Source organism: Alexandromys fortis, unplaced genomic scaffold (assembly GCF_014885135.2).
Source record: "Alexandromys fortis isolate MF-2015 unplaced genomic scaffold, M_Fortis_MF-2015_v1.1 scaffold_133, whole genome shotgun sequence".
In the NCBI taxonomy this organism is placed as follows: Eukaryota; Metazoa; Chordata; class Mammalia; order Rodentia; family Cricetidae; genus Alexandromys; species Alexandromys fortis.
The window spans coordinates 542,136-554,838 of NW_026068030.1; positions in this window are offsets into that span (position 1 = coordinate 542,136).

Consider the following 12,703-nt stretch of genomic DNA (forward strand, 5'->3'; position numbering starts at 1 on the left):
GAATTCTTCTCAGTGCTGCACTTGCTACGACTCTGGTACTGGCATAACATGTTAAAGTTTCTTTTTAGAAACCATGCCCTTTACTTTAAACCCACTGGAACAGGAATGCAAAGATCAATAAATAAGTCATCCAGTCACAGTTTTTGTTGGTAAGAAGTATTTCTGGGCTAAACAACATGTTTGAAATTTTCACAAATGCTGTTACTTAAAGCTGGTGACACGCTAAAACATCTTCCTGCATCACTAAGGAAGCAAATGGCCAATGAAACCACTTACAGTCTGAGGCTGTCCCCCGAGGAGATAGATTTCTAATTTCATAGCATTCAATGGCCTGATAAATTAATAGCAAAGCAGAAATGAGGGAAAAGGAACTAAGAGTGTATGGAAAATAAGAAGCATAAAGTATATAAGAAGGATTCTTAAGGCTCAGAACAGGTACTACTTCAGAGAGGATGATGGGCATTGAAGAAACTAGTTATGGAATTTGCTTTCAATGTGACAAGGCTAGCTATTAGGGCAAGAAACTGCTCTTGCCTGGACTGCTTGATTGTATGCTGTATGAACTGAACAAGCAGGACCCACAGAAAAATGATTGCTGAACTTGCCTAAAGGTGAGACAGTCCTTCAGGGCTCCTGCTTCGTGAAAGAGTCTGTCAGACATTTCGCAGGACACAGAAGAAAGTGACTGACAAACTACCAATAGAGGTGAAACACTCTTTCATATTCCCTGTTTTTTGGAAAAGTCTGATGGATACTATGGGCCTGTAGGCTGAAGATGGTTACCCCATTGTTACAGAATAACTTTGGATAACTATCCAGGCGCTGAGATGTTTCTGTCAATTTTAGAGTTTTGGAAGTTGCTTACAATGCACTTCCTGTCAACTTAGGTAATATTATATACTTCTGGGATCTTTGATGGAGTTGAAGGATAGATCGTTATAGTTTTTCTTAGCTAATATAACTAAGCTAAGTAACTGTAGTTCTTATTTGATACCTGTTTTGTTATATGTAATTTTACTATGTTAAAGTTAACCTTCCCTTTTATTTAGACAGAGAATGAGAAATGATATAGGATTTCCCTCTGTATTCTATGAATATGTGTTATTACCATTGTTAACTAAATAAGCTGTTTCAACCAGTGGCTTGGTAGAGTAAAGCCAGGCGGGAAATCTGAACAGAGATATAGAGAGAAAGCAGGCAGAGTCAGAGAAACGTCATGCAGCTGCTAAAGGAGAAAAATGCCAGCTGCCAGCCAGAACCTTATCAGTAGGCCACAGCCTCTTGGCAATACACAGATTAATAGAAATGGGTTATTGTGACATGTAAGAGTTAGCTAGAAATATGCCTAAGCTAATGACCAAAGTTGTAATTAATATAGTTTTGTGTGATTATTTGGGTCTGAGCGGCTGGCAAATGAATGAGCAGCCTCATTATTGTAGACAGCTTCTCATTAATTCAGGAACAGAAGAATGAATGAAATTCATGGTTGTTGAGATGGAACAAATTCTTTGAATCTTAGTTAATCATATAACTTTTTCTTTTGAGAATTTCAAACATGAGGACTATATTTGTATCCTTTTCACCCTTCCTGCTCCCCCACCATCTCCTGTGTCCCCATCTCTCCCTTTCAAACTTATAATTTCTCTTTATTTAATTATTTTGTGACATATATATATATATATGTGTGTGTGTGTGTGTGTGTGTGTGTGTGTGTGTGTACAATTTGCTGAGCCTATTCCATGCTACTCATATTTGTATATGTTTTTGGCTGGCTACTTGGGATTGGATAATTGATCACAGGGCTCATCTCTGAGGAAGACTAATTCTTTCTCACAAGCCTGCAGCTCTTCTTCTATGGGTTTGACCTTGTGAAATTTTCCCATCTGTACTGTTCTATCAATTGGTGTTGTTGTTATGTGAGTGATGTTTACACAGCCATATTGTTGACATTTTGTGGGTGTAGTATCCCCATCATGTCTTGAAGACACTGTCTCATAGCATGCACCTGGTCCTCTGGCTTTTACAGTCTTTCTGCCCTCTCTTTCTTGATGTTCTCAGAGTCTTAGGTGAAGAGTTTGCATGCAAATGTGTCAGTTGGGGTTTGGAACTCCATGCACTCTTATTCTCTACATTTGACCAGTTGTGTACATCTGAAATGTCCTCTATCTGTGGCAAAAAGAAACTTCTTTGATGAGGTGGGAGAGCTCTAATTACCTGTGGGGTTAAGAATAAGTATTTAGAATACAGCTAAAATTATACTGATTTAGGGAAACAGCAATAGCAAGTTCTTTTCTATGGCCTATGTTTCCTTTACCAGCCATGAGTAACTGTGTAGGCTTAAAGTACCAAGCATGAATTCTACCCTATTGAGTGGGATTTACACCAACTAGACAGTTATTTGTTACCTTCAAGAAAAGAAATGTCACTATTGCACCATTAGGGCTGTCTTGCTGGTACAGTTATTGTTACCATTCATAAAATTTATAGTTGGATAGGGCTACCTATTGCTTTTTACCAATGCAGCTTGCATAGAACCTTCAGATATCGTGAGAACTAGTCTTCACAGAAGGAGCTTCCAGGTCAGTTCTAGCTTTATTCATTTAAGTCCTGTGTTTAAAGTGTACAGTGTCTTCAACAACAGTCTTTCAAGTTTTTAGAGATAACTAAGGAAAATAGTAATAGACTATATTGTTTTATGAATCTGTTGGCTACCCCTGATCAACAACTACAAGAGAAATTTCCCATGCCTGACACTGGGGTTTTTGTTAAATTGTCTATGGCCCATGGGGAGAGCATTATAACCTCATTAAAACACACACACACACACACACACACATACACACACACCATAAATATGTAAGTATCTATTAGACTATATGTAATATATATATATATATATATTAAAGCAAGCTTTTGAAATACTTCACGATGACTTTTTCAAATACCCTTTGTGTTATTCATCTCTCTTCCCTCCATAGTTAAAGTTCCTTCCCCCTTTCCCATTTCCATTTTATAGTAGCTCTATCCTGTCATAATGGACTAGATTAAGGCCACAGAGATGGGTGGGCATTGGTAATATCTACCTGTAGTGTCTTGTCTTCTGAGTGTTGGAATAAGTAAATATAAAGATCAATTGCAGTCTATAAGGGAGTATTTATCTCTTGTTCTGCCAGGCAAAATGCACAGGCGTTAGGTTCAGGGAGCTGAATACCTGTTGGTGAAGAGTTTTAGGTCCCAAGACACTGAAAGGATAAGAGTTGCTCAGAAAAATCAAACCTCATTCATATAACCCTCATGGGAATTATTCATGAATGAGATAAAAACTCAGTCTAGTAAGTCATCACTATTTTGGGGTTATTTCAGCAATTAGTCTACCTCTGATAATGCAATGGGATCATAGTTTGGATATACTTATTTCAAAAATATCCTTTGTGTATCTAGCTAGCACTGTGCTATTTAGAGATAACAGATGTTCTTTGCTTTCAAACAGCTCACTAATTTTACTTTTAGTAACTTGGGGTTTGTAAATATTATCAATATATATAAGATTATTTTAGTTTTTGTTTCAAATTAAATAACCATCATGATCTTATCATACAGTCTAAATTATATCCAGAAAAATTATTAATTCCTTACTGTAAGTTTGAACTTGTCAGTCTAAATATTATTCAAGTTGTAATAAATACTGAAAGGCAACTCTTTTGAAACATGATTTTATTAGTATCACTTTATGCTTAATAATCTTTATGCTTTTGCACATTTTTTACAACCTTTGAAAAATGCATGCAGTTATGTGAATGTCACTATGATGAAAACAGAGAAATGCTTGACCCCTCCAAATATAGCATATTCTTTCTTAAACACTATCCATTCCTTTGGACAGCACTCTCTGAAAGTCAGTTCAGGTTCATGCACTTGTCTATTGTACAATGCTATATGAGTGGAAACATATTGCAGAGTCTGCCTTCTTTCAGACACTGATGCTGCAAATGGCAGTGCCAGGTTCTTTAATTGCTAAATAATAATCCATTTCATTGACGCATCATAGTTTGTCAGTTTGCTATTTCAGAGTAAATTAGGATTATACCTTACATTTAACAATAATGAAGAAAAGCTTTTTAAAGCATCCAGCAAACTTTTTTTTTACTTTGTTAGATGAAATAAGACATCTAATATAAGAAGTGATGACTAGTTTGTTTTGCAAAGGAATATTTAAGTTCTTTAAAAGTGCCAACCTATTTTTAAAAGTTGCTGCACCAACTGTGAATCCATGTGCTAACTGGGAGAGCAATCTTTAGTCTTAACTCCTTGAGAACAGCTGTTGAGGCCAGTTTCGTAGTCTTTAAAGGTCAGAAGTAAGTGACAAGTAGCTTCTCTTTGAGAATTTTATTTGCAGTGACTAAAGAATGCTAATGTCGAGTGTTTTTTAAATTGTATTTATTTATTTTATATCCCAGTTGTATTCCTCTCCTCCTGTCCTCCTAATCCCTCTCCCAACAGCTCTATTCCCATTCTCCACTATACTCCTCCTCCATTTCTGTTTAAGAAAGCTCAAATTTTCCATGACTATCAAACAAACAAACAAACACCATGAGATATCAAGTCACAGTAAGACAAAGCACCTCCCCATGTTTTAAAGCTGTGTAAATATGAGGAGCAGAGTCCCAAAACCCAGTAAAAGAGTTGGAGACAGCCCCTTTTCTCACTATTAGGAGTCCCACAGGAGGCTCAAGCTACACAATTGTANTAACCTAGCTCAGTCCTGTGTAGACTCCCTGGTTGTTGGTTCAGTCTCTGCTAGCCCCCTTGACTACAGGATAGTTGATTCTGTGAGTTTTCTTGTGGTATCCTCGACCCCTCTGGATCCTATAATCTTTTCTCACTCTCTTCTGTAGAATTCCCCAAACTGCACCTAATGTTTGGCTGTGGGTCTACATCTGTTTCCATCAGTTGCTGGATGAAGCGTTTCTGATGACAATGGGGCTAGGCACCAACCTATGTGTAAAGCAGAATATCATTAGGAATCATTATATTGACATTTTCCCCTCTAGCCATGTTTAGTGTTATCTGGAGTCTCTGGATCATCTGGCTTGTGCATCCTGGTACTCTGGGCAGTGTCACAAGTTGGCTTACTCTCCTGGCATAGGTTTTAGGCTAGACTGGCCACTGATTGGCCACTCCCTCAATCTCTAGGCCACCCTTACCCCAGCATGTAACACAGGCAGTACAGACCGTAGGTCAAAGGTTATGTGTCTGGGTTGGTTTCCCACTCCCTACACTTGAAATCTGGCCCATTCACAGGAGATAGCCAGTTAAGGCTATTAAATCTGTTATTGGTAGGAGTCTTAGCTAGGGTCATCCTTGTATATTCCTGGGAGATTCCCTCGACCCAGGTGATTACCTAACCCCAAGATGCCCTCCTCTTTTCAGTAACCTCCTTCAGTACTCTCCCACTCTGCCCTATCCCCAAACTGATCACTCGTGTTCTATCACCATCTACCCAAAATCTACTCACAAAATCTCTATTTACCCTTCCAAAAGAGATACAGGCATTCTCCTGTGAACCCTTATTGTTGTCTAGTCTCTCTGAGCCTGTGGATTGTGGCATAGTTATCCTTTATGTTATGGCTAATATCTTATGGGTAAGTACATACCATGTTTGTCTTTCTCAGTCTGGGTTACCTCAATCAGGTTATTTTTTCTAGTTCCATTAATTTTCCATCAAATTTCCTGATGTCCATGTTTTTAACAACTGAGTAATAATCCATTTTATAAATGTACCACATTTTTATCCAGTCAGTTGTCTCTCAGCCATTTGAGATTAATCTGTTGAGAATCTCTGTTTAGATCTGTACTACATATTTTAATTGGATTATTTGGTTGGTTGATGTCTAGTTTCTTGAATTCTTTTTGTATTTTGGAAATCAGCTCTCTGTCAGATGTGGGGTTGGAGAAGATCTTTGTGCATTCTGTAGGCTGTCTTTTTGTACTACTGATGGCATCCTTTGGCTTATAGAAACCTTTCATTTAGTTTAATGTTGGCTGTTGGCTTGCTGTATATTGCCTTTATTATGTTTAGGTATGTTCCTTGTATCCCTGCTCTCTCCAAGACCTTTATCATGAAGGGATGTTGTATTTTGTCCAAGGCTCTTTCAGCATCAAATGAGATGATTATGTTTTTTCCAGTTTGTTTATATGGTAGATTACATTGGCAGATTTTTATATGTTGAACCATCCTGCATCTTTGGGATGAAGCTACCTTGATCATGGTGGATGATTTTTCTGATGTGGTATTGGATCCAATTTGCCAGTATTATATTGAGAATTTTTGCATCAATGTTCATGAGTAAGGTTGACCTGTAATTCTCTTTCTTAGTAATGTCTTTCTGTGGTTTGTGTATCAGGGTGAGTTTGGCAATGTTCCTTCTGTTTCTATTGTGTGGAACAATTTGAGGAGTATTGGTATTAGTTCTTCTTTGAAAATCTTGTAGAATTTCATGCTGAAACCATCTAGTCCTAGGCTTTTTTTGGTTGGGAAACTTTTGATGACTTTTTCTATTTTTTTGCAGTTATAGATCTATTTAATTTGCTTATCTGGTCTTGATTTAAATTCGGTAAGTGATAATTATCCAGAACGCTGTCCATTTCCTTTAAGTTTTCCAATTTTGTGGAGTACATGTTTTTGAAATATGACCTAATGATTCTCTGTATTTCCTCCATGTCTGTTGTTATATCCCTCTTTTAATTTCTGATTTTGTTAATTTGGATATTCTCTCTCTGCCTTTTGGTTAGTTTGAATAAAGGTTTGTTTATTTTGTTGATTTTCTCGAAGAACCAACTCTTTGTCTCATTGATTCTTTGTATTGTTTTCTTTGTTTCTATTTTGTTGATTTCAGCTATCAATTTGATTATTTCCTGCTGCCAAGTCATCCTGTGTGAGTTTGTTTCTTTTTGTTCTAGAGTTTTCAAATGTTCTGTTAATCCACTAGTGTAAGATTTTTCCAGATTCTTTATGTAGGCATTTAGTACTATGAACTTTCCTCTTAACACTGCTTTCATTGTGTCATAAATTGTTGTATGGTCATTTTCATTGAATTTTAGGAAGTCTTTAATTTCTTCCTTGACCTACTGATGCTTTATGTGAGCATTGTTTAATTTCCATGTGTTTATGGGCTTTCTGGAATTAGTGTTGCTGTTGAATTCTAATTTTAAGCCACGGTGATCTGATGACATACGTGGGGTTATTCCAGGTTTTTTTTTTTTTTGTATTGGTTGAGGTTTGTTTTGTTACCTAGTACGTGGTTAATTTTTGAGAAGGTTCCAAAAGGTTCTGAGAAGAAGGTATAATCTTTTATGTCTGGATGGAATGTTCTATAGATGTTTGTCAAGTTCATTTGAGTAATAACATCTGTTATTTCTCTTATTTCTCTGTTATTTCTTTGCCTGGCAGACCTGTCCAATGGTGGCAGTAGCACAAACACTGAGAGAAACAATTAATAAATGGAATCTTTTGAAATTGAAAAGCTTCTGTAAAGCAAAGGACATGGTTTTGTCAACAAGACAAAACGGCATCCTACAGAATGGAAACAGATCTTCACCAACCCCACATAAGACAGTGGACCAACTGATCTCCAAAATAGACAAAGAACTCAAGAAATTGGTCATCAAAAGAATAAATAACACAATAGAAATGGAGTTCAGACCTAAACAGAGAACTCTCAACAGAGGAATCTAAAATGCCTGAAAGACACTTAAGGAAATGTTCAACATCCTTAGCCATCAGAGAAATGCAAATCACAACCACTTGAGATTCCATCTTACATCTGTAAGAATGGCAAAGATCAAAAACACTGATGACAACCTATGCTGGAGAGGATGTGGGGTAAAGGGAATACTTGCATTGCTTGTGGAAGTGTAAATTGGTACAGCCTCTTTGGATATAGTATGACAATTTCTCTGAAAATTAGGAAACAACCCTTCTCAAGACCCAGTAATACCACTTTTAGGTGTATACCCAAAGGATGCTCAATCATACCACAAGGACATGTGCTCAACGGTGTTCATAGCAGCATTGTTTGTCAAAACCAGAACTTGGAAATAACCTAAATGCCCCTCAACTGAAGAATGGATAAGGAAAATGTAGTACATTTACAAAATGGAGTACTACACAGCAGAAAAAATTTGAAATGTGCAGCAAATGAATAATATAGAAAACATCATATTGATTGAGGTAACCCAGAACCAGAAAGGCGAATATCATATGTACTCACCCATAAGTGGCTTTTAGGCATAAATCAAAGAAAACCAGCCTACAATTCACAATCCCAGAGAACCTAGACAACAATGAGGACTGTAAGAGAGACATACATGGATCTAATCTACATGGGAAGTAAAAAAAAGACAAGATCTTCTAAGTAAATTGGGAGCATGGGGACCTTGGGGGAGGGTTGAAGTGGGGAGGAGAGAGGCAGGGAGGGGAGCAGAGAAAAATGTAGAGCTCAATAAATATCAATAAAAAATATTGAATAGATTTAAAGAGAGTATACAGTAGTATCTTGTTCCTGATCTCAGTGGGATTGCTTTGAGTTTCTCTCCATTTAGTTTGATGTTGGCTGTTGGTTTGCTGTATATTGTCTTTGTTATATTTAGGCATGTCCCTTGTTTCCATGATCTCTCAAAGACTTTTATCTTGAAGGGGTGTTAGATTTTGTCAAAGGCCTTTTCAGCATCTAATGACACGATAATGTGTTTTTTCTTTCAGCTTGTTTATATGGTGGATTACATTGACAGATTTTCACATTTTTGAAAAATCTCTGGAACTTACATATTTTCTGCATCTTTGGAATGAAGCCTGTTTGGTCATGGTATATGATCTTTTTGGATGTGTTCTTGAATTTCGTTTGCTAGTATCTTATTGAATATTTGTGCATTCATGTTAATGAGTAAAATTGGTCTGCAATTTTCTTTCTTTTTTGAGTCTTTGTGTGGCTTGGGTATCAGAGTGACTGTGGACTCATATAAAGAATTTGACAATGTTCCTTCTACTTCTATTTTGTGGAATAATTTGGTGAGTTTTGGTTTTAGTTTTTCTTTGAAAGTCTGGTAGAATTCTGCATTAAAATCTTGGAGTCCTTTGCTTTTTTTGGGGGGGGGAACTTTTAATAACTGTTTATATTTCCTTAAACATTATTCGTCTATTTAAATTGTCTATCTGATCTTGATTTAATTTTGGTAAGTGGTATCTATCAAGAAATTTGTCCATTTTGTTTTAGATTTTCCAGTTTTGTGGATTACAGGATTTTGAAGTATCACCTAATGATTCTCTGGCTTTCCTCAGAATCTATTGTTAAGTTTACCTTTTTTTCCCATGACTTTGTTGATTTTGATATTCTTTCTCTGCCATTTAGTTAGTTTGAATACAAGTTTATCTATTTTGTTGATTTTCTTGAAGAACTCTTTGTTTCATTAATTCTTTGTATTGTTCTCTTTTGTTTTTATTGGTATCAGCCCTGAATGTGATTATGTACTACCAGTCTACTCCTCTTGGGTGTGCTTCATTTTGTTCTAGAGCTTCAGGTGTCCTGCTTTGCTGCTAGAATGAGAATTCTCCAATTAGTCATGAAGGCACTTAGTGCTATGAATGCACCTCTTAGCATTACTTTCATCATGTCTCATAAGTTTGGCTATGCTGTGCAATCATTTTCTTTGAATTATAGGAAGTCTTTGACTTTATTTTTATTTCTTCCTTGACCCAGTGGTAACTCAGTATAGAGTTGTTCATATTCCATGAGTTTGTAGGCATTCTGATGTTTCTGCTATTGTTGAGATCCAACTTTAATCTGCAGTGGTCTGATACGGGAGATTATGTTAGTTTTCTTGAATCTGTAGAGACTTGTTTTGTGACCAAGTATGTGTTAAGTTTTTGAGAAGGTTCCAGGAGGTCTTGAGAAAAAGATATATTCTTCACTTTGATCTACGATTTGTCTTCTTATTCTCCCAAGAGTCTTTCAAGAAAAAGAGCTTTAATTTAAAAAAAAGATTTATTTTTTATTTTATTATTTATTTTTATGCTATTTGTGTAACTGTTCTATCTGTGCATATTTTTGTTTAGTAGGTGTTTGCCTGGTCTCCAAGAAAAGTAGAAAATAAAACACCAATTCTGCTGTCTCTGAAGTTTTGGACAGATGACCTACCATGTGGGTTCTAGGAACCAAACCCAGGTCCTCTACAAGAGTGGTCAGTGTTTGTAACTGCTGATCCATCTTTTCAGCCCCAGAGGTTTTAATTTTGAAGAAAGTAGGCATATACAACTCCTTCATGATCACAGTTTTGGTCTTATTTGGGAAACAATAGGCTAATTCAAGGTCTTATTTCACGAGCATGTAAGTCTCTGCTAGAGTACTTTTAAGTATCCCATCCATTTTATATGTTGGAGGCATATTGAAGTATGCTGTGCATCTTGTTCAGGATTTGCATCTAGAATCCTTGCTTGCAGGTGACTGTCAAGCTACTACTCATTACTCTTATTGAAAAGTCAATGTTTTCTCCATTAAAATTGCTTTTTACTTTTCTAAAATCCAATACTTCACTGGAAGTAGTTTACTCAAATTATATACATAATTTTCAAAAGGAAGCAATTTGTCCCAATAACGCTACTCTTTGCAACACCAAACACATGAATCAATAGTAGCTTGCTTTTCACAAATGCTTCTGAAAGGAAGTGACTCAATTTCTAGGTAGATATATAATAGGAAACTTTTCTCTGCAAAAGAGACAATATTTAACGTAGTGAGAACAGGAGAAACAGTGCAGTAAGTGTGTGTGTGTTTAGGGGAGTATATTGGTTGACTGTGTGTTTATGTATGTAGGAAAGAGTGTAAGTGGATATATGTGTATGAAGTGGAGTGTTTGTGTGTATATGTAGTAGAGTGTGTGTAGGGGAGTGTATTGTGTGTGTTTGTGTTTATGTGTGTAGGGGAGTAGTGTGTTTGTGTATGTAGGGGAATGTTTGTGTCTATGTGTCGGTAAGATAATGTGTATGTGCATAGGAGAGTATTGTGTATGTGTGTATGTGCAGGAGAATGTGTGTATAGGGGAGAGTAGTGTGAATATGTGTATATGTAGGGGAATGTTTGTGTCTATGTGTTGGTAGGATAGTGTGTGTGTGTGTATGTGTGTGTGTAGGTAAGTATTGTGTATGTGTATATGTGCAGGAGAATTTGTGTGCAGGGGAGTGTGCGTATATGTATGTATATGGGTTGTGTGGGGGCAAATTTATGTGAGTATATATGTGTAGGGGACTGTGTGTGTGTGTGTGTGTGTGTGTGTGTGTGTGTGTGTGTGTACACAGGCATATTCCTCTGGAAGGAAAGTGGTAAAAGGAGATTATGTTTGATGTTGATGCTCTTTGCTTCCTTTGGTTAAGCTATGGAATCAGCTTCTGTCGTAGTTAGGCTTTGCATTACTGTTACAAGATTCCTGACTTAAGAAACTTATGGGAAGAAAGGTTTGTTACTGCTTCTCGGTTTGCAGATTTCAGCCCATGATTCTTAAACCCACTGGTTAGGGAGGATGGTGAGGAGGAACATCACAGTGGTGTGAGCACATGGAAAAGGAAGCAGCTTACGGGAAGCTTAGAGCTTGAGAGATTGGAGCTGAGGTTCAACCTTCGTAAGCATGCCCCTAGTGATCCACATTCTCTGAAGGATTCCAACATTCCCCAAATAGCCTCTTTTTAACATTATTCTGGTTCATGATTTCCATTTTTTTTCTTGTAAATCATAAGATTCTTTTTGTGTGTTTATTCAGAGTCTTATGTCTTTCAATGCAATGCCTTTATTTTCAGACTTAAAATGTGCCATGAGACATTTTCTGATCATCCAGCAAGCCATAATATTCTCTGCATGCTCCTCAACAGAACAGAGAGTGGGTCTGTGTTTCCAGAGGCGAAGCAAGGATCTTCTGCAGATAATTGAAGAGTACTGTATTTTTCACCTGGTATTGAACCAGGCCCCAACACATCTCCACAGAACACAAGCACTCTGGGATAATCTATTTGTACTGTAGGGTGATGTCAAAAAATGTCATAAAGTTGATTTATTTAAATGACCCAAGGCTTCAGTGGACCTTTAGAAAGGAAAGATGAAGAACAGTCTTCCTCCTCAGGGAGAGGAAAGACAGTATGGTAGCCTTATCTTTGGGAGTGGTGACAGCAATTAACATCCCAATTCAAGAAGTTCCTGAGGGGCTCTGCCAACTCGAGGCCACCAGGGCAGCCTCTATCTCACTTTATTAGTGCTGTGTGTCAGCCCATTGGGAATCATCTCTAAGTTTCCTTCCAGTGGCTTTTGTAAACAAGATCCAAGGGATTTCTAAGCCATGGAACCCAGGAGACCTGGAGCACTGATCAGTATGGTCCACTGCTGTGTATGCATAGGGAACATCCTTTAGAGCACAGGCTATACTACCCGGCCCTGACCAACACTGGTGAACTTACATAAAGATATCAAGAAGGGGTGTGTAACAGGAGCAGATAGGTGGGCAGAAGTGACTGACTTGGGGGAGGTCTGCGTCCTACATATGAACTGCTAATACTGAAACCCTCTCTCATCCCTAGGATTACAGGAAAAGTGGGGAAACCAATTTTACTGAGGCTTAGAGACATTGTCACTGTATGAGTACATCAGTTAGAAACTTTAGTACT